We start from the raw sequence: 20,398 nt of genomic DNA on the forward strand, positions 1-20,398 counted from the left end.
CGCACACGTAGCGGCCAATGGCCACATTTCCCGAGATATCCCTCTGGCCAGAGGGACGCGACAGGGATGTCCACTCTCACCCCTGCTATTCGCGTTGGTCATAGAACCGTTGGCAACAGTCCTTAGGACGACGCCATTACTGAAAGGAGTGCAGTGGGGAGATTATTGGGAGGATAGGGTTTCCCTATATGCAGATGACATGCTCATTTATTTGTCTGACCCGGAGGCCGGTATCCCAAGATTACTGGCGCTCTGTGATACACATGGCATAACCTCCGGGTACACGATTAATTGGTCGAAATCGGTCATCTACGTCTTACGGGGTCCTGTCCCGACCCTACCTAATGACTGTCCGTTGACGATTGCAAATACATCGTTTAAATATCTGGGAATCCACGTTACTCGAGACTCGGAGATGTTCTATACACTAAACCTATTACCACCACTTGTTCGCCTAAAGGCAGACGTCAGACACTGGAAAACCCTCCCTCTAACTCTGCTGGGGAGAGCGGCATTATTTAAAATGATGGCGCTACCTCGTCTCCTGTATATATTAGAAAACACCCCGGATATGGTGCCGCCTTCCTATTTTCGAACAGTAACTGCGGCAATGACAGGCTTACTATGGGGAGAGCGCCCAGCCAGGGTGGCACATGCAAAACTTAATCGAGGATGGTATGATGGGGGAATAGCCCTGCCAAATATACAACTATATTACTGGGCGTCACAGCTTAAGGTGATAAATCGGTGGATCCATGCCCCGCAAAACGACCCGGCATATCTAGCGGACAGGGCGCAATTAGGTACACACAGCCTCCTAGCCCCGCTATATAACCGGGGTCTCACGGCGAAGCTGATTGGCCCAACCAGGCACACGGTGCAGCTCTGGCATAAGGCGCAGACACGACTCAAATGGAACGGGGTTATTACTAAACTTACACCATTGTGGGACGCAAAGCAACTCGGTTGCCTGAGATCTAGTAAGGGATTTACCTAGTGGGATAATATTGGAATAACAACAGTGGGGGACCTATGGACTAGCAACGGGATGATCCCTTTCCCACAACTGCAGCAGCAGTACGAGTTGGGCTCCAATGAAACCTACAGATACGTGCAAATAAGGCATGCTTTGATGACAGTTATCGAACCAGGGTCGACAGTCCTCGAATCTTCACCGCTAGAAGACCGTCTGCTCACCGACTTTATACAGTCAGGTGCCACATCACTCACGTATCGGAAGCTACTGAATAATCTTCCGGACCCCCTACTTAAATTGAAGGAGAAGTGGGAGACTGATTTGGGGGACATGGACGAGACTGACTGGAATGCCGCATTGGCATCCCCACGGGAAGCAGGTATTTCAGCGCGATTTAGATTGATACAATTCAAAATACTTCACAGAGTTTACTACACCAGAACAACCCTACACAAAATACACAGAGCGGAACACCCGAACTGCCTCAGAGGTTGCGGCGAGGAGGGGACACTGCTTCACACACTTTGGGGTTGCCCGATTATCGCTGCCTATTGGAGACAAATCATGCGCACCATTTCCCAAACCCTTGAGACATCACTTGCACCAGATCCCCGGGTGTGCTTACTGAATGTATGGGAAGGGACTGATCTGACGCGTCGAGGGCAGCAATGGGTTACGATTGGGGTCATGGTGGCCAAGCGAGATATAGCGAAGAAGTGGGGGATAGCAGAGTCACCGACACTAACACAGTGGTGCAGGGGGATGGACAGACTTATGGTGGTCGAACGAGCAGTTTATAAAATGAGAGCTAATCCTCGCAAGTGGAACAAGATATGGCAAGCATGGAACAGCTATAGGGGAGATCTGTGCGAACCTCTATCTGAGGACGACATGGATAGCTCAGGGGACGAAGAAGGGATAGAGGACTGATACATTAGAGGATGGCTGAGTAGAATTGAGTGAGGGGCTGGGATGCGCATTCATCTAAGTTCTGACAGGGTATAGGGCAGGAATGGGTTACGGGGGGGTTGAGTGGGTCTCACGGCCAGCATGAGATGCCTGAAATGCATTGCCTTCGACATTTATAACTACCTGCACTTAATGAGTCTAAAGTTTTGTTGTATAAAAATAAAATGTAAGACTACTCATATTGTACATATATTAAGCGGAAGCCTGACACAAAACGTCTACTAACGCTGCCGGACCGGAAGGTTGTCGGCTGAATAGCTGTGTACCCATGAAGGAAATTTCTCTGTTTTATATACGATGAATCACCGGCTTCTATTGAATATCGTTGTATTTTTTGGCAATTACCAATAAAGTCTTACCAAAAAAAAAAAAGAAAAAAAAAAAGTGTTTGTAGAATAGAATAGTCAAAATAGCTCACCTAACGTTTGAGATAATGTAATTTAATTACTGACCTGGGGTATTTATCGAGTGCTCCAGGGAGGAACACAGTAATAATAGGCTTTACTAGGTGTAGTTTTTCCAGATGTAGTTTTTTTAAACATAGTAGGTCACTATTCACAATTTGTAAAACCTCATTATAATTTGTTTTTCTTTTCCCTTGTTTTGATTAGTGGAATTAAAGAATGGATTGCTAAGAGAAATTGGAGACTTGACCATATTGAAAGAATTTTACTACTGTCACATTACAAATTTAGGTGAGCACATATACAAATTTTGAACTTTGTGTAAGAGGCCAATATCTGTTATAGGGTCAATGTTGATTTCGATTATTCTGTCTTGCGGTGAAAATGTTTTTCATCTTGCTAATCTTAAAGGAAGGTTAAAATATTTTCTGTCAATGCGAACTTAGATTGATTTGACTCAAGGTAAAAAGTCTTTTAATTTCGTAGTTAGAATGGAAGGTTGAGAAGTCTACTGTCACATTTAGAATGAGTTGTTCTGATAAATACTTTGCACAGAATGTCAAATAGGCAGGCTTTATTTCGCATTGTATGTAGATTGTTATATAGGTAGGACTAGTATTTTTCTACAGATTTAAGTACTTTATAAGTTGTTTTATAAATTTAGACTTTATAAGTTGTTTTATAAATTTAGAAATGTATAATATTGTTTCTGGAATGGTTAGTCATATTTTTTTCTTTTTATTTCTACAGCCCTGATGATGTCCAAATGTGGACGAAACGCGTAGGCTGTTTTGTGATAAATTTAATCGGCAATTGAATTGGATAAATTCGTTTAATCTTCTTTTGGAAATATCATTTGAACAATCACGCTTGAAGTGAACAAAGGAAATAAAATACAAAAGAAGAATCAAGCCTGCTATAAAGAGTTATCTCTTTTGTTGTATGAATTATGTCTACACATGACTGATGATTGTTAAAATTGTATATATGGATACTCCTTAGTTGTTTATAAATGTTTATTTAAAATGTTTACATAAAAGAACAAGCTTATGCATGCACATTTTTTGTGAAACTTTTTTGAAAGAATACATCTAATTGATCTTTACAAATATTGAGACGACTCCACTGTCGTCCATAAGGCTGTGCACCGTTTTCAGGCTGTGGTGATCCAGAGCCTTCTTTACACTTCCAACTTAATTGAGTGCCATCACATCGCAGCACTGAGGGAAAGTAACCATGGACCTCAAATAATAACATTATCCTTCAACATTCCTCACCATCACGCACTTTCTCACACAATACCAGACAGTCACAGTGAGAATCTAAGGGGAATGAAATGGTTGTCCAGCTTTGTCACCACTGTAATGGAGAAATGTGGTCACCTTCTACGTTTACAATGTGAAAAAGATGTGCCTAATATCGATGGCTGGGATGCGCTTGTGAATAGTTTCTAAAATGAATGTCCATCTAAATCTTACCCCCGGCAAGATCCACCACAACTTTGCATTTCACCTGCTACAAAAACGTCAAAATTTGTAAGAAACGCTGCTCTACATCGGGCCAGAAAAAGCACGGGAAACGTAATTTTATTCAACCACTACAAGCTTGCTCAAAAAGCTTTCAAGGCATCCGTGCTCAGAGACAAACAATCAGCACCAGGCCAGTTCTGGTTGAAGTTAGTCTACGCCAGAAAAAGATCCAACACAAAGTTATTCTGGTCCCATTTGAACAGAGCCCCATTTGTTATGTTATGTTATTTAAAATTTATTAAGCGCGCATACGCCCAGGGGCTTCTTGGCGCTGGAAAGAGATAAAAGAAAAAACATAACAGAAGGTGAATCAACGAAAATCTCTATTTCAAATATGCCTGTGTGAAAAGGTGAGTCTTAAATGCCTTTCTAAAGGCAAGGAGATCCGTACCCTGTTTGAGGGCTAGTGGCAAAGAATTCCACAAGGTGGCTGCTAAAAAATGAAAACTGCTGCCACCCTGTCGTTTCTTCTTAAAGCGTGGTACCTCAAGTAGGTCTTTGTGGGCTGATCTCAAGTTACGTGAGGGAGCGTATCTTCCAATCAGCTGCCTAATGAATAAGGGGCCCTTGCCTTGCAATGCCTTAAAAATGATGCACCCAGCTTTGAATTCGGCTCTTTGAGCCACAGGTAGCCAGTGTAAGGTCTCTAAACCAGGTTTAATCGATTCCCACTTGGGTACATTGCATATCAGTCTAGCGGCCTGGTTCTGCAAGTACTGCAGTCTTTTGAGTTGGCCTACAGGTAGGCCAAGATAAAGACTGTTTGAAAAATCCATATGGGAGAGGACTAAGGCCATGACCACCTGAATTAGGGCAGTGTGGGTGAGGAAGTGTGCAATTTTCCTAATTTTCCTCAGTTGAAAAAATCCGGAGGAAACCACGGTTCCGATCTGGGTTTTTAAAGTAAGGTCCTCATTGATGGTTACCCCCAAGCTTTTTACAGTTTGTGATTTTTTTGGGGGGAGACCCATATCAACAGGCCAGAAATTAGGGCTCCAGCTGATTTCGCTCTTACCGGGCAGAATCAGCTCGGTTTTCCCCGGGTTTAATTTAAGGTGATTTGAGGACATCCAACTCTGGATTAGAGTCATGGTTGCCTGAAAGTCCTCCTTAGCATTTGGAGAGTTGAGTTCAAAGACTAGCTGTAAATCGTCTGCATAATTATATACCGTGACTTTGTGCTTTCTCAAAGCAAAAAGAAGGGGCCGCATATACAAATTAAACAATAAGGGAGACAAAGAAGAGCCTTGGGGGACCCCACAGAAGGAATTGATTTTAGGAGCCAAAAAGGATCCTAGGCAAACAGCCTGGGTGCGTTCAGATATGAACGATTTTAGCCAAGCCAAGGCAGAGTCTCTGAGGCCCGCCTGTTCGACACGGTTGACCAGAATGGAATAGTCAACCGTGTCGAATGCCGCGGACAAATCAAGGAGCACCAGGGCTTGGTGAAGATTTTTGTCAGCGTTGGACCTCAAGGTGTTCTGGACGGCCAGTATTACTGCCTCAGTAGAATGACCAGGCCGAAATCCTGAAGATAGCCCGATTCCTCCACAAAGTTTGAGAGGCAGTTGGTAACATGAGCCTCCAACATTTTGGATAAAAAGGGAAGCAGGGATATAGGCCGATAATTTGTGAGGTCCAACGGGTCGATACCAGGTTTCTTAGTCAAGGGTATCAGTAAGGCCTGCTTAAAACTGCTGGGCACTGTCCCAGAAGTGAGAGAGTTGTTAAGCAAGGATATCATGCTGTTGGGGATGGCTCGACCAATTTCCCTCATAATTTGGGGGGGACAGGCATCCATAGGGGAGCCTGATTTGACTCTGGGCAATAATTCTAAGAAAACTTTCAAATCAATAGGAGGAAAAGAGTGTAAGGTTAGGGGATTAAAAAAGATGTCGTCCACAGGGGCGCAAGCTGGAAGTGTGGAGATGTTCTGTTTGATCGATAGAGTCTTTTCACTAAAAAAATCATTCAGGGAGTTGCATAGTGCTTGTGTAGGAACTACCGGAGGAGAGGTTCTGTCATCATTACATAAGTCGTTCACTATCCTGAAAATTTCTTTCGACTTATTGGTAGAGTTTAAGATTTTAGATGAGAAGTAGGCAGTCTTATGATTATGTAGAACTTTAGGAGGCAGGGGACACAGCAGCGCAAACATAAGTGCTGGCAACTGGACTTAGTTACTATTTAATCATTTTAGAGAACATTTAAGCAGGACAGAGCACCCCAGCCCCCATTCAACATCCAGATTTTGGCCACCACTCACCGAAGACCACTGCACAGGCAACACCGGGTCCACCACTACAGTTGAAGGCATCCTGGATACACCAATAATTGAGCAAAAAGAGCCATAAAACGATTCAAACCCAGAGAAGCTGATGACACACTGAGTTTTAATAAACACCATTGCCCAGATAATTAGGAACGGCAGGTCAGACGGAACCCCCGACCCCAGCGGACTATCTCAGGCCTCGTTCAAGTCCTACGAAACATTGTGGTCAGGTCTCCTTGCACCACGGTTTTTACATTGCAGGCGCAATGACCACTTCCTGGATTCCTGGAAAGGTGCCATCATTCATCCCATCTACAAAAGTGGTAAAAGAGATGACTCAAAAAAATACAGAATGATAGCCCTTTTTGATATCAAATCCAAATACTATGCCAGCATTTTACTAGAAGAACCGTCAACCTGGGTTGAATCAACACAGTGTCTCCTTTTCAACCAAACCAGCTTCTTAGCTAATTCAGGCAGCAACCTATTGACATTAACTGTATTGATGGAGAAGGCAGACGTTTATCGTATGCAACTATACTGCTTATTCGTCAACTTCAAGGTGGCTTTTAATCCGGTGCCACGCTGCCTCCTGTGGCAAAAATTACAAGCCATAATCCAACTCAGCACACAGACCTGGATAAGGATAAAGTTGGTTGACGGATCCCATGTTTCAAAAAAGATCCAAACAGGAAGCGGTGTTAATGAAAGGCTGCATTTTGGTGCCCCTTCTTTTTAACCTGGTTATCTCGGAACTATCTCCCATACTTGACACGGTTAACTCCCATCCGCCTCAACTGGATGGAACCTGCATCAGCAATTTGTTATACACTGACGACCTTGTGTTACTGAGCCACACAAAGGTAGGCCTGCAGGGGCTTCTTGACAAACTCCTTCCCTACACACTTGATAATGCCCTCGAATTGAATCTGACAAAAACAAAAATGATTCATTTTAGCAAACAGAAGCAGCGGAAAAGCAGGTGTTATTTCAATAAGAAAAGCATTGATACAGTGCCACACTATAAATACTTGGGAACTTGAATGCAGAGGTTCTTTCATCAAACAAAAAGATGCCCTCAAGGCTAAAGCACTGTCGCTGAAGGTTGCGTTGGTAAAGTAAAGTCCACATTTGTAAAGCGCACAATCACCCGTAAGGGTCTCTAGGCGCTGGGGGCCGTCGGGAAGATTAAGCGAGCTATTGCCCAGAGTCACATGGTGCTGGGCTAACCTGCCGCCGGAGCCGGGGATCGAACCGTGGTCCCCAGATTCCAGCGTCAGTCGCCCTGGCCGCGGCGCCACACCGTTGGTAAAACTTTCAAAACATTTACTACGGCCAAGCCTAACTCCTCTGCTCAAGGTGAGGAAGGCCATGATCACCAATTCCTTATCATACATACATGAGATTATGATGGGCTCAACAAACATCTTACTAAAGAAATCAACCACCAGAATCTTTAAGGGAGCATGGCGCCAGCTGAGGTCTTCATATCCAGCACAAATCAGATTAGAACTCGGCCTACTAGATCACAACGGCGTCGAGGCTGGTGTTTTTATTAGGTTCTGCAATAGACTGCGCCACTTCCGTGATGGCAGTCTTGACACCAAACTCTGGAATGAAATATCGACCAGCGCATTTAGTCAAAAATATCGGCACCACATGGCCCACTCCCTACAGCTACTCGGAGTCACGAAGTATTGGGGAACAAATCCACCACAACAGGCATTGAAGACTGTAATCAAGCGAAGTGTTCGGCTCTGGTCTTTCCACTCCAATCCAGAAAGAAACATGCCTGGGCCGTTGTCTTCGATTATAAACCGGAAGTTGGGTCAGCCATATTTATCAAGCACATACTCACTTTTTTTGGAAGGTTAAGTTCATGGCCCTAAGGCTAGGCGAGTGTCCTTTTTTAAAGTACTTACCACAATGGCGGCGCCTCAGTATCAATATCGAATGCAGGGAATGCGGCTACAACTCCGAAAGCTTGGAGCACGTAGCCTGCACATGCCCAGCTCTGCTAAATGACAGAAGGACTTTATTGTGTGCGGAGTGGAACAAACTAGGAGCTCGCACATGTCGCCAGGCCATAATAGTGGCTATGAAGCAAGAAAATACAAAGTCGAACATTTGGTTCATCAAGTTTGTCATCAGAGCTGCTAAAATGCTGGGGAAAGGGAAGGCATCAATTCTTTCACCGGTTGGCCTTTCCATTTCTTTGTAATAAAAAATCTAGCGGCGGCAGACCCCTTCAGCAAGGCCTCCCTGGACACTGTTTTCACCATTTTAAAACTAGGAGTGATATTTATTTGTCCCTTTATTTAGATCTTGTTAAAACCATTCTGTGACTGTTATGTTATTCAATGAGTCTGATCCATTAAAGAGAAATGCATATTCGGACAATTTTTTCATTTCAACCTATTCTTATTGCAAGTTATTGCACTGTTGTTGCACTAACCGGGGACCTTTAATGCCTCTTTTTAAATATGTGTATATGTATTCATGATTATTAATCCAAAAGCGGCTTGTAGGAGACGCACACCTGGTAAATGAATATAGTCAATGTCTATATGGGTGGGTGGTGCCCGTGGAATAACTCCCCCTTTACCTGGGGTGAACGATACTGTGAACTGCACTGTTTCCCTTGAGATCAGTGTCCCTCCCGGGCACTCTTGTAAATCTTTCCTTAATTTAATCAATGAAAGTTAGTGAAATTGTCTTTTGAGAGTGATATCATTCTTTTATGTGTTATTTTTGTTGTAAATTTATCACATTATTCTTTTTCATAATGTTCAGGCAAATGGCCAGGTGGCCCAATGCATTTCGGGCATAGCTCTTCTTCAGGGGCCGTGTAAATTTCTGAAAGTAACCCTGTACAATGTCAAATCAAACATTCATTCAAAATACATATTGTACACACGTTAACTCTGTATCATGCGTTTATACTCATGCATAAAGGTAAGTATAGGAGATTCCAAGGTGATTCATCAAGTGTAACGCGTGTTTACATCGTGCTTGTCAAACGGTAAGGGTGACTGAGAAACGTGATTCAAAACAGTAATGAAATTGGTGAAATCGAAGTGACGTTGATGTGTCATGCTGTGAAAATAAAAATGTTAAAGTTTAGTGTCAATGCTGCTCGTGAATTTGTGTACCCAATTTAATCGTAAAATATATGCCGCGTTTGATATTTAGCGATTCTAACCTGATTCAAAATGTGAATCTTGTTCTTTCCTGCGAGTTACAGCGAGGCTGTAAAGACAGTTGAAACTAAGTTAAATGAACAGTTCAACGTGGTGGCGAATTTGCTGTATTGTCCCGAAGGACACATGTTGTCTGGTTTAAATAAATTCTTGGGCTTACCGGAAAGTGAAAGAACTATTCTTGTTCCGCGCTTGTGAATTCGAAAAGTTCAGGGTTCTGACGGTATTCGTGCGTTTGTGTCCCGTGCTCTAATAGGATATGAGGCATCATGTGAGGCGGGTTATGTTTACCGTGCTCTGGTTGGTTGAAACGTCATCATGTATGTTCGCGTAAGTGATAAAACGAACAAGTGTACACCTTTAAAACTGTGTGTATCCGAATGATGGTCGGCAAAAAATGATAATCTAGCTTTGAAAATGATATGTCCTGTATACCTCCAGTTTGTGGAGAATGTCGCGACTGTGATTGGCAGCGCAGCCGATCACGTGTTTACCCGGTGAAATGAAAGTATTGAAAGCTTTACCAAAGCTGAAAAGCGAACAAGACGCCATGTGTAATGAACAATAGGTGGCATTCAGTGTGTCTACCTGGTACATGTGAACACGTTACATTTCCAATTAAATATTACATTCCTGATGATCACAATGAAATATACTGAATACAAATAACAAATAAAGTTAGAAAAATTATGACTTGGTGAACATATTCTGAATCCGGACGGTTAAATCCAGTGGCTTATTTACAAATGGCAACTGAATTCCAGCCGTTCATTTAATCCTCTTGGCACAGTCGATGAAAGTCTATGTATCCAATAAAGTTCTCTTCTCAAAAGATGTTGGTCATTGTCTCTTCCTGGCAATGTAGGTATTATTTCAAGTATGCAATATTTTAACTGACTAGGGTTGTGTTGATGTTCATTATAATGTACTGCAACTGTGGATTTAGTGGATTTCAATCTGATATTGCTTCTGTGTTCCGTTAATCGGATTTTAATTTTTCTTGACGTTTTTCCAACGTATGGAAGACCACACGGGCATTTTAACATGTAGATCAAATTTGTACTGTCACAGGTGCCATTGACTTTTAATTTGATTTTAGTTCCACTTGATGGATGATCGATTTCATTTCCTTTAATAATTAAATTACAATTTCCACAGTTGTGGCATGGTAACGTACCATTGTATCTTTTGAGAGGTGAGGTAGATTTTGGTTTCAACAAGTCTTTAAGATTTCGAGTTCTTTCATAAGCAAACCGTGGATTAAGAGTGAAAATTCCGTGGAAATCATCTTCCAGAGCTAGTAGCGGCCAGTGTTTCAAAATGATTCTTTTTATTTTCTGACTTCTTGTGGAATATTTGGAGACGAATACTGATCTCCTTTCTTCCCTTACGCATGTTGGTGTTAGTAGTTGTTGTCTGTTCATAGTTTCTAGTCTGTCCACAGCGTGTTTCAGCGTGGTTTCTGGATATCTGCGATCCTTAAATTTTTTTATCATGTTTTCTTTCTGTCGTTCATACATTTCTTGAGAGGAGGCGATTCTTTTCATTCGAATTAATTGGGAGTATGGAAGGTGATTTTTCAATGATGGTTGGTGAAAACTCTGAGGGTGTAATAGATTGTTCCTGTCTCTGGATTTTTGAAATACTGTTGTGTGTAACTTGTCGTTTTCTTTCATGACTAACACATCCAAGAAAGGTAATTGACTTTCGTTGATGTTGTATGTGAATTGAATTCGTTCATTGATGTTGTTCAAATCCTGAATGGCTGACAGTAATTGAGTGGTGGATCCATTCCAAAGAATGAAAATGTCGTCAATGAACCGTTTGTACAGTATGAGGTGATCTAGCCATATTTGTTTAGATAGAATGTGTTGGGTCTCAAAATAGTGCATAAAGATATTGGCGTACGCCGGTGCTGCACGGGACACAAACGCACGAATACGCGGCATATATTTTACTATTAAATTGGGTACACAAATTCACGAGCAGCATTGACACTAAACTTTAACGTTTTTATTTTCACCGCATGACACATCGACGTCACTTCGATTTCACCAATTTCATTACTGTTTTGATTCACGTTTCTGAGTCACCCTTACCGTTTGACAAGCACGATGTAAACACGCGTTACACTTGATGAATCACCTTGGAATCTCCTATACTTACCTTTATGCATGAGTTTACACGCATGATACAGAGTTAACGTGTGTACAATATGTATTTTGAATGAATGTTTGATTTGACATTGTACTTGGTTACTTTCAGAAATTTACACGGCCCCTGAAGAAGGGCTATGCCCGAAATGCATTGGGCCACCGGGCCATTTGCCTGAACATTATGAAAAAGAATAATGTGATGAATTTACAACAAAAATAACAAATAAAAGAATGATATCAACCTCAAAAGACAATTTCACTAACTTCATTGAATAAATTAAGGAAAGATTTACAAGAGTGCCCGGGAGGAACACTGATCTCAAGGGAAACAGTGCAGTTCACAGTATATGTATTCATGAGTCACATGGTTTTAACATTTTGTTATGGGTTTTAGTAATCAAACAATAAATTTGAATTTGATATAAAAATTCCCTTTTTCTCTATATTTTCACTGACAATAGTTTCCTCAGCTATGATTTTGGAATCGTAGAACTTGTTCTCTTAATATGTTGTCACTATTCTCCTTTGGGATATAGCAAGTTAAATACTGCTCAATACAAGACAAAACAGACTCATCACTGTCTGTTCCAAACTTTGGGGCAACCTTTACCCACAACAGCATGTGAATATGGGGAGCGTCTCTGGCCCGATACTCTTTACGCCAAAAGAAGTCAATCACTTCACGAAGCTGAGGTTTTGTTGTTTTCAGGAAGAAAGACATCATTGCTTGAAATATGTGATTAAATATGTGCAAAATGTGCACGGTCTAAGGAGGACATTTCTTCTGGCATCTTCAGATGAATGTCTTTAAGATTTTAATTTGCCTCCTCCAAGAATTCTAGCAGGTCATCCCAGCCATATTCAGCACAACTCAGCATCAGGAACAAAGTAGGTTCTCCAAAGTTCCTCAACATACACTTCAGTTCACCATGACGCTGATAATAATATTCATTTGTTCAATACTGACATGCCATTTGGTTTATTAAATTGTATTCCAAATGCTCCTCTTTTCCTTTCTCTTGCTGATATATTATGCAAATTAACTCCTGTTTTTAGACTATGATTCAGGGCATATGAGAGGCCAGACAAGTCTTTTTCAAATAATTGGTGAAATACATGTATGGAATTCACTGACGAAATCTAGGATTTCCTGAATAAAGTCAACTACAGCTATACTCAGCTTTAGTTATTGGCACAGGCCGCTCATCATACCTGCTACCTACTTCAGTAGGAAAAATATGTGGGAAACACCAAGCTTCGAATTTTCCCCCACATACTTAATAGAGCTCCTTTTGCTTCCTTCCTTTTAAACAGCTCAATGGCATCACCACTACCCTATTTCGAATGCAAAGGGTGGATGCTATAATGTTCTTAAACTTCTGTTCTGCACTGATCCACCAGTTCAATCTGACCTGTTGACAGAAACGTCTGATCCTACATAGGTGTGATGTCTCGTAGGCTTTCCACATTTCTGTAATAAACATTGTTTTGTACCAGATATAAAGTAGCTTTTGTAACTTTGTAACATCTACTAGCTCCATATCTTCATGTTTCTGGTAGGCACACCATTTACAAAAAATACTAGTCCTTCCTCTAAGTCTCTATCTACCCCTACCTGTTCAATGTTTTTAATACCAGATAGAAAGTTGCTTTTCTAACTTTGGTAACATCTACTAACTCCATATCTTCTTGTTCTTGGTAGGCACACCATTTACAAGAATTACTAGTCCTTCCTCTAAATCTCTAACTACCCCTACCGTTTAAATGTGTTTCTTGACATTTAATGTCAAATGCACTACTCTACCTTTTAGACCTGGAGTGGGAATAGTCATTTTTACCCCTACGCTCTCCAACATTTTCCCTACTGTTGCACTCTCGGGAGTGGGAATAGTAATTTTTACCCCTACGCTAGCCAACGCTTTCCCTACTGTTGCACTCTCTGGAGTGGGAATATTAATTTTTACCCCTACGCTATCCAACACTTTCCCTACTGTTGCACCCTCTGGAGTGGGAATAGTAATTTTTACCCCTACGCTATCCAACGCTTTCCCTACTGTTGCACTCTCTGGAGAGGGAATAGTAATTTTTACCCCTACGCTATCCAACGCTTTCCCTACTGTTGCACACTTTGGAGTGGGAATAGTAATTTTTACACCTACGCTATCCAACACTTTCCCTACTATTGCACTTCCTGGAGTGGGAATGGAAAATATTTACACTCCTGCTATCCTACGGTAATAATATTGTGTATTTTGTATTAATATTATGTTAATATACATATATTGGTTTTAACATATATGATTGTATGTTTTTTTTTATAAGTTAAATTAATTATTTAATAATTTTAAGGTACTTTAAGTATTTTTAAGTATATTTTAGCTCTTTATTTTTAATATTTTTTTAATTTTACATTATGTTTAAGAAATTCGATGTTTTTACAAAGTATATATTTTTAAACGATATTTTGGATTCAATATTTTGGTACTTACCTGTTTGTAGATAGGAATTCGATATTTTGTTTGTCGATATTTTGGCATCTATATTTTGGGCAGTCTATATTTTGTCCCTCGATATTTAGTCAGTGATCCGTTTAAAAGATAACCCAATAAAAAGTAACTTAGCTTGCAAACAGATTAAATATCTAAGATACTTATGAGGAACCAGACTTTTAAGACCCCAAGAAAAAAATGTGGCTGCCATCACATAATCCCCTTTCCTAAATATTAGAAAGGATCTACAAGCATTTCTGGGATTGGTGGGTTATTACATATATTTTATCTCTCATTTTTCACAATGGGCCTCTCCCCTAACTGACCTACTTAAGAAAACCTGAGAAACAGATGGGGCATAAAAAAATTCCACCACAATACTTCTTACACACTTTGAAACATTGAAAGAAAAGATATAAGCTGTGAAAAATTGTGTTACTGATTAACTGAAGTGCTAGCCGTGGTCAAGCAGCAACTGCAATCCTTGTCAGGTTAACACAACCAAACCCCGAATTGACCTTTGCTCAACTGAAATGAAGGATAAATTCAGGGTATGTAGATAAGTATCCTTTAATTAGTCGAAGAGCTCAATACATGTCATCCAGCAAGTTCAGCATCTCAGGAACAACTGTCCTTTACAAATGATGCACAGTATCATGACATGTATAACATTCCATATTCTAGCAGTGACTTAACTGGCACATGCACAAGAAAGAAACAACAGAACATTTAAGAATGCAAACACAACACATCCCCCTTTCCTAATTATAAAAAAAAAAAAAAATAGGAAGGAAAAATTATTAAAACACAATATAAATTATAAAACATTGTACGATATAATTTATACTCTAAAAATATTCACAATACAATAAAACAACCAATAAAAGATTGTTTCTCTCTTCTACTTATTATTCATAATGTAATCTTTAAGCCAAAGAGGAAGCACCCTCTTCCTTGAGGAATGACGACATAAAGTTGAGTCTTCACTCTCAGAAACAGAACCCTCTTCTTGTGGAACCATAATTGATCCCTCAGAAACATCGCTAGATGAATCCATACCACAACTAGCAGATGGAACCTCACTTAAACTAGGACAATTAACCTCCTTAGGATTAACCTGCAACTCATCATTCTTAGAAGAACTTTCTACATCCAAATCCTCTGGTTTCCAAAAAGTGTGAGAACTGCAACCTCCGCCACCTGAAAGGGCTCAGAAAATTGTGAATCACCTTTTTTAACCTTAAGGGGCTTCTTGACTCTGATCCAATCTCCAACCTCAATCTGAACCTCTTTAGAACCATGCTTCAAATCATGATATTTTTTACTTTTATCATGCACTAGTTCCATACGTGCCTTAACCAATTCTCTAGACCAAGGCTCCACATCACTAGAAAATAACCAAGCAGGAATAGTCTTAGAACGTGGATTTCTACCTTTCAGTAACAAAAATGGTGAAATACCAGTAGAATCATTATTAGTGATACGGTAATTCCAAACAACCTTCCCAACTTGTGTAGGCCAATCTAAATTATTACTTATTGACAACTGAATGGTATTCTTCAAAACTCTATTAAAACGCTCAACAACGCCATTTCCACCTGGATTATAAAGCGATGTTGTCTTATGCTTAATACCTAACTTTTTAAAATACGCTTTCGCCCTTAAGGATAAAAACTGAACTCCATTGTCCGTGAGGATGCAGGAAGGAATTCCCTCCATAACAAAAGTCTCATCAAGAAAAGAAAGAACTGAATCTGTGTCTGCCCTCTCGACTACCTTAACAACAGGCCATTTCGAGAAAAGATCCATAAGAACAATCAAAAAATGATGGGAACCATCATGCTCCTGAATAGGACCCATAATGTCAACTGCTACTCACTCCCAAGGATGTTCAGGAAAAGAACACTCTAACATGGGAGGACGAAAGGTACGTAAAGTCTTATCTGCAGAAGCACAAATAACGCAATTCCTAACAACCTTTTCCGTTTGGGAATCACAACCCGGCCACCAAAACAAGTGTTTAACCAATGACTTAGATCTCACAATTCCTGGATGACCCTCGTGGCAGAGTTCAATAATCCCTTCACGTAATCCTATAGGAGGGATTATCCTCTCACCTCTTAAAAGTGTTTCATGTGCCACAGAAAGTTCAGACCTAACCTCCCAAAAAGGTCTGATGGCATCATCAAACAAATCCTTTTTACTTGGCCAACCATTAACAGTAAATGAAATCACCTTTTGCAATGTATCGTCTGTAGAATACTCACTATTCCATTCTTCCTTACTGAAAGCTGAAAGACCCTCATCATGAACAAAAGCAACTTGTAATTCATTCCATTCATTATTGTCACACTCTTCCAACATGACTGGCATTCTGGACAAAAAATCAGCAAGAATATTACTTTTGCCTGGAACATAAACAATCTTGTAAATGAAATTTTGCAACCTCATTGAAATTCTAGCTAACCTCGCTGAAGCATTGATCACACCTTCAGTTGTTAAAATTTTCACCAAAGGTTTGTGATCACTACGCAATATACACATTTTCCCCAAACAAAAGATTTAAAATGTTCCAATGCCCAAGCACATGCTAAGGCTTCTCTTTCTATTATTGGGTACTTTTCTTCACAAGGGGACAAAGATCTTGAAGCGTAAGCAATCACTTTGTCCATGCCATTCTTATCCACTTGAACTAAAACAGCTCCAAGACCTTTGTTACTAGCATCTGTCGTAATTACGCTCTCTAAAGATGGATCAAAACTATGCAGAGCAGTGGCCTTGGCAATAGCTAGCTTTATGTTTTCGAAATCTTCATCACAAGAATTAGACCACTCAAATTTTACATTTTTCTTTAGAAGTTGCCGAATATTATAGGTGACATTAGCAAAATTGGGAACATACTTTGAGCAAAATTCTGCCATCCCTAAAAATGACTTGATGCCATCCTCTGAAATAGCAGAAACCAAAGAGGGTTTAGGTCTTACGCCTTCTTCATCTATAATATGACCAAGATATGTCACGCTCCTTTGTGCAAATTTTCACTTAGAATGCTCTACAGTAAGGCCTTTGCTTTCAAGAATACTCAAAACTCTTCCCAACCTTGACAAATGTTCATTCTCATCATCACCAAAAACAAGGATGTCGTCTTGGAAAAATCTGACTCCCTTTTCCTCTTTAAAAAGCTGATACATTAATCGCTGGAAAACAGCGGCCGCCGAAGCTAGACCAAAAGGCATCCACTTAAAACGGAAGCAACCAAAAGGTGTTACAAAGGATGTGAATTTCATTGACTCAGGACACAAGGAAATCTGATGATACGCCGACGATAGATCTATGGTCGAGAACCATCATGCGTTGCCTAGACTAGACACCATTTCATTAATCTTTGGAAGTGGGAACTTGTCAACCACAATGTTGTTATTTAAATACCTTAAATCTACACATAACCTAATTTTTCCGTTGCTCCGTCTCGCAACGACAATCGGAGAAACCCATTCGCTAGCTTCAGTTGGCTCAATAATATTGGTAGATACTAACTTATCTAATTCTTTACTAACTTCATCTCTCACTAAAATGGGAACATTTCTACATTTATGTACCTTAGGGCAAGCGTCTTCCTTAATTATGATCTTGTGCTCAAATCCAATTAAATTTCCTAAATTTTTAGTAAAAACCTTTGGAAATGTATGTAAAATGTCATTAGTGACAGTGGTACTACCATCCAAAACCAAAACTTGTTCACGGCTGTTTGGATCCAGAATGATGTGCAATTGCTTTTGGTCGAACCACCCTAACACTGGTGGCCCTTTCTTGGCAATGTATAATTTCCCTCTACATTCTCTGCCCTTGAATTTAAATACAAACCAACGGAAACCAAGGATAGCAATAGGTTCCCCCATATAACCTTTAGGATGAATATCTGGTGATAATAATTTTTCACCCACTCGTTGGACAAAAGAAGACTTCCACATCTCCTCAATAATAATTGTATAGGGCGAACCAGAATCCACATAAATCTTAACATCCACCCCACCAATGTTCATTAAACAAATGGGTTTGTTAACCATATCTTCATCACGGATTCTCAAAACTAACTTGTCATGTAAATTCATAACTAAATTGTCCTCTAAATCATTCTCTAGAGTTTCATCCTCATCCATGTCATTCACAAAATTCACTTAACTTTTTTTTTCCTGTTAGAAGCTTTTAATCCACAACTAGTGAATTTTGCTTTAAGGCCAGGGCATCCTTTAAAGTCTGCTAAATGCTCCAAACTATTGCACCTATAGCACTTAAGCCTAGAATTTGAAGAAGTTTGGAAATGTTTAGCATAAAATAGTCTGTTACTAGCACTCATAGTGTTCTTTGAGTTATAGTTAAACTTCTTTCTATCAACAGCATTTACTTTACCAACAACCTCATTAGTAAAAGAACTATTATCAAGTTTGATTACATTAGCACACCTGCCAGACATTTCCGCTTTGCGTGCATTAGCAAGAATATCATCTAATGGAGAATCTCCATTAATCCATAATCTATCCTGTATGGAAGCATGGTAAGAGTGCATAACAATTTGGTCTCTAACAAGTTCTTCTTGTAACACACCAAATTTGCAATCTAACGACAATTTCTTAAGGTCAGCAAGATAATGATCAATATTTTCATCTTTAGCTTGTTTTCTAGAAAAAAACTTGTACCTAGTTACACCTATACAAACCTTAGGAGCAAAGTAAGTGTCTAAATGCAATAACGCTAACATATAAACATTTAAATCTCCAGGAAAGGAAGGTTTAGTCATAGTCTCATATACTTTCAATCCAACAGGACCTAAGGAATGTAAAAGAAGTCTTTTTTTTTAGCATGAGACAGTTTCCCTTCCTCATCCAATGCGTCAATATAGTTGCAGAAGTACGGTTTCCACTCCAACCATTTAAGTGGAGGTTCACTGCCTGAAACCCAAAAGGCTTGAGGTGCACTAATATTATAATTAGGTTGAGTCATAGTTGAGTCATAGTGAACAAAGTTAACTTAAGTAAATATAGTCAAAATGTTAAGGACAATAATACCTTAATAAAATTGAAATTCACTGAACAAATACTGGATTACATATGTCAACAATGTATGATAAACAAGGTGAAAGTAGTCAATACTTTATAATTACCTCACCACTTAAAGTAAGGATCGCTGTTTTAAGAAATAAAAAATAAAAAAAATAGTAATCAACGAATAAATAGTATAAAGTCACAAAAATAGATGAGAGGTGTGCGAATCACCGATGATGGTAACGCACAAAGGATCGTTGGTGAAGAACGCACGAAGGATCGTTGGTGAAGAACGTCTTGTTAGAAGACTTCACGTTTAACAAAGATGGCCGCCAAATACGTGTAACGTCACACGCAAGCGTACCCACAATGCATTTCCGGAATGTCGAATCCTGGATACAGAGGAAGAATTCCACAGAAGAAGAATCCAGGGTCCGTCAGAGATGGAACCCACAAGGCGATTACCTTTGAAATATTGGTGCGTGCTGGTAACGGAACAAAGTGAAGTAAGATAAAGCTGTTTCCTTTTTATCACAAAGATACGCTGATAAGCTGATTGACAATGTCAGAACAAAACGCGATGTTTCTTTTAAATCGCGCAACCAACAATGTCAAAACCCAATTCAATTCCTCGTGAAATAGGTTTACATTTCTGTCAGCGATAGAAGAAATTAATTTCTTAAGTCTCAGCACTGCGAATCCAAAATACCAAAGTAAATCGTAGCATAAAATCGCCAAACGGAGAGAGTATTTAAACTCTTTTTCTTTCCAATCTTGCTTGAAAGATGTAGATAAAATATTCCGGAATTTAAGTAGAATAAAGTAAATTCGAGTTGCTCACGTAGGTTCTGCTCTTCGAATCCCTAAGCCAGTGAAATTAAGGATAAATTCAGGGTATGTAGATAAGTATCCTTTAATTAGTCGAAGAGCTCAATGCATGTCATCCAGCAAGTTCAGCATCTCAGGAACAACTGTCCTTTACAAATGATGCACAGTATCATGACATGTATAACATTCCATATTCTAGCAGTGACTTAACTGGCACATGCACAAGAAAGAAACAACAGTACATTTAAGAATGCAAACACAACATCAACCCCTTGATAACTTTGCACAGAGCAGTCAGGCTTAACTCGGAGGCAATGTTTGAAGTATTTGCGCTGCCCTTCATAGAGTAAAGCAGCGAAAACACCACACAAAAGATTCCACAACTGGTTAAAAACATAGAGCTTATTCTAATGCATAAAACAAGACCAACATGACAAAACTCCAACAGAAGTTATGAATTTTATAGATGTAAATTAACATCTAAAAGGAGAAAGCACCAACTGTGGCTATCAAGTTGAGCTAGAGCGTGTCAA

The sequence above is a fragment of the Lissotriton helveticus genome, chromosome 4_1, assembly GCF_964261635.1.
Source record: "Lissotriton helveticus chromosome 4_1, aLisHel1.1, whole genome shotgun sequence".
NCBI lineage: Eukaryota > Metazoa > Chordata > Amphibia > Caudata > Salamandridae > Lissotriton > Lissotriton helveticus.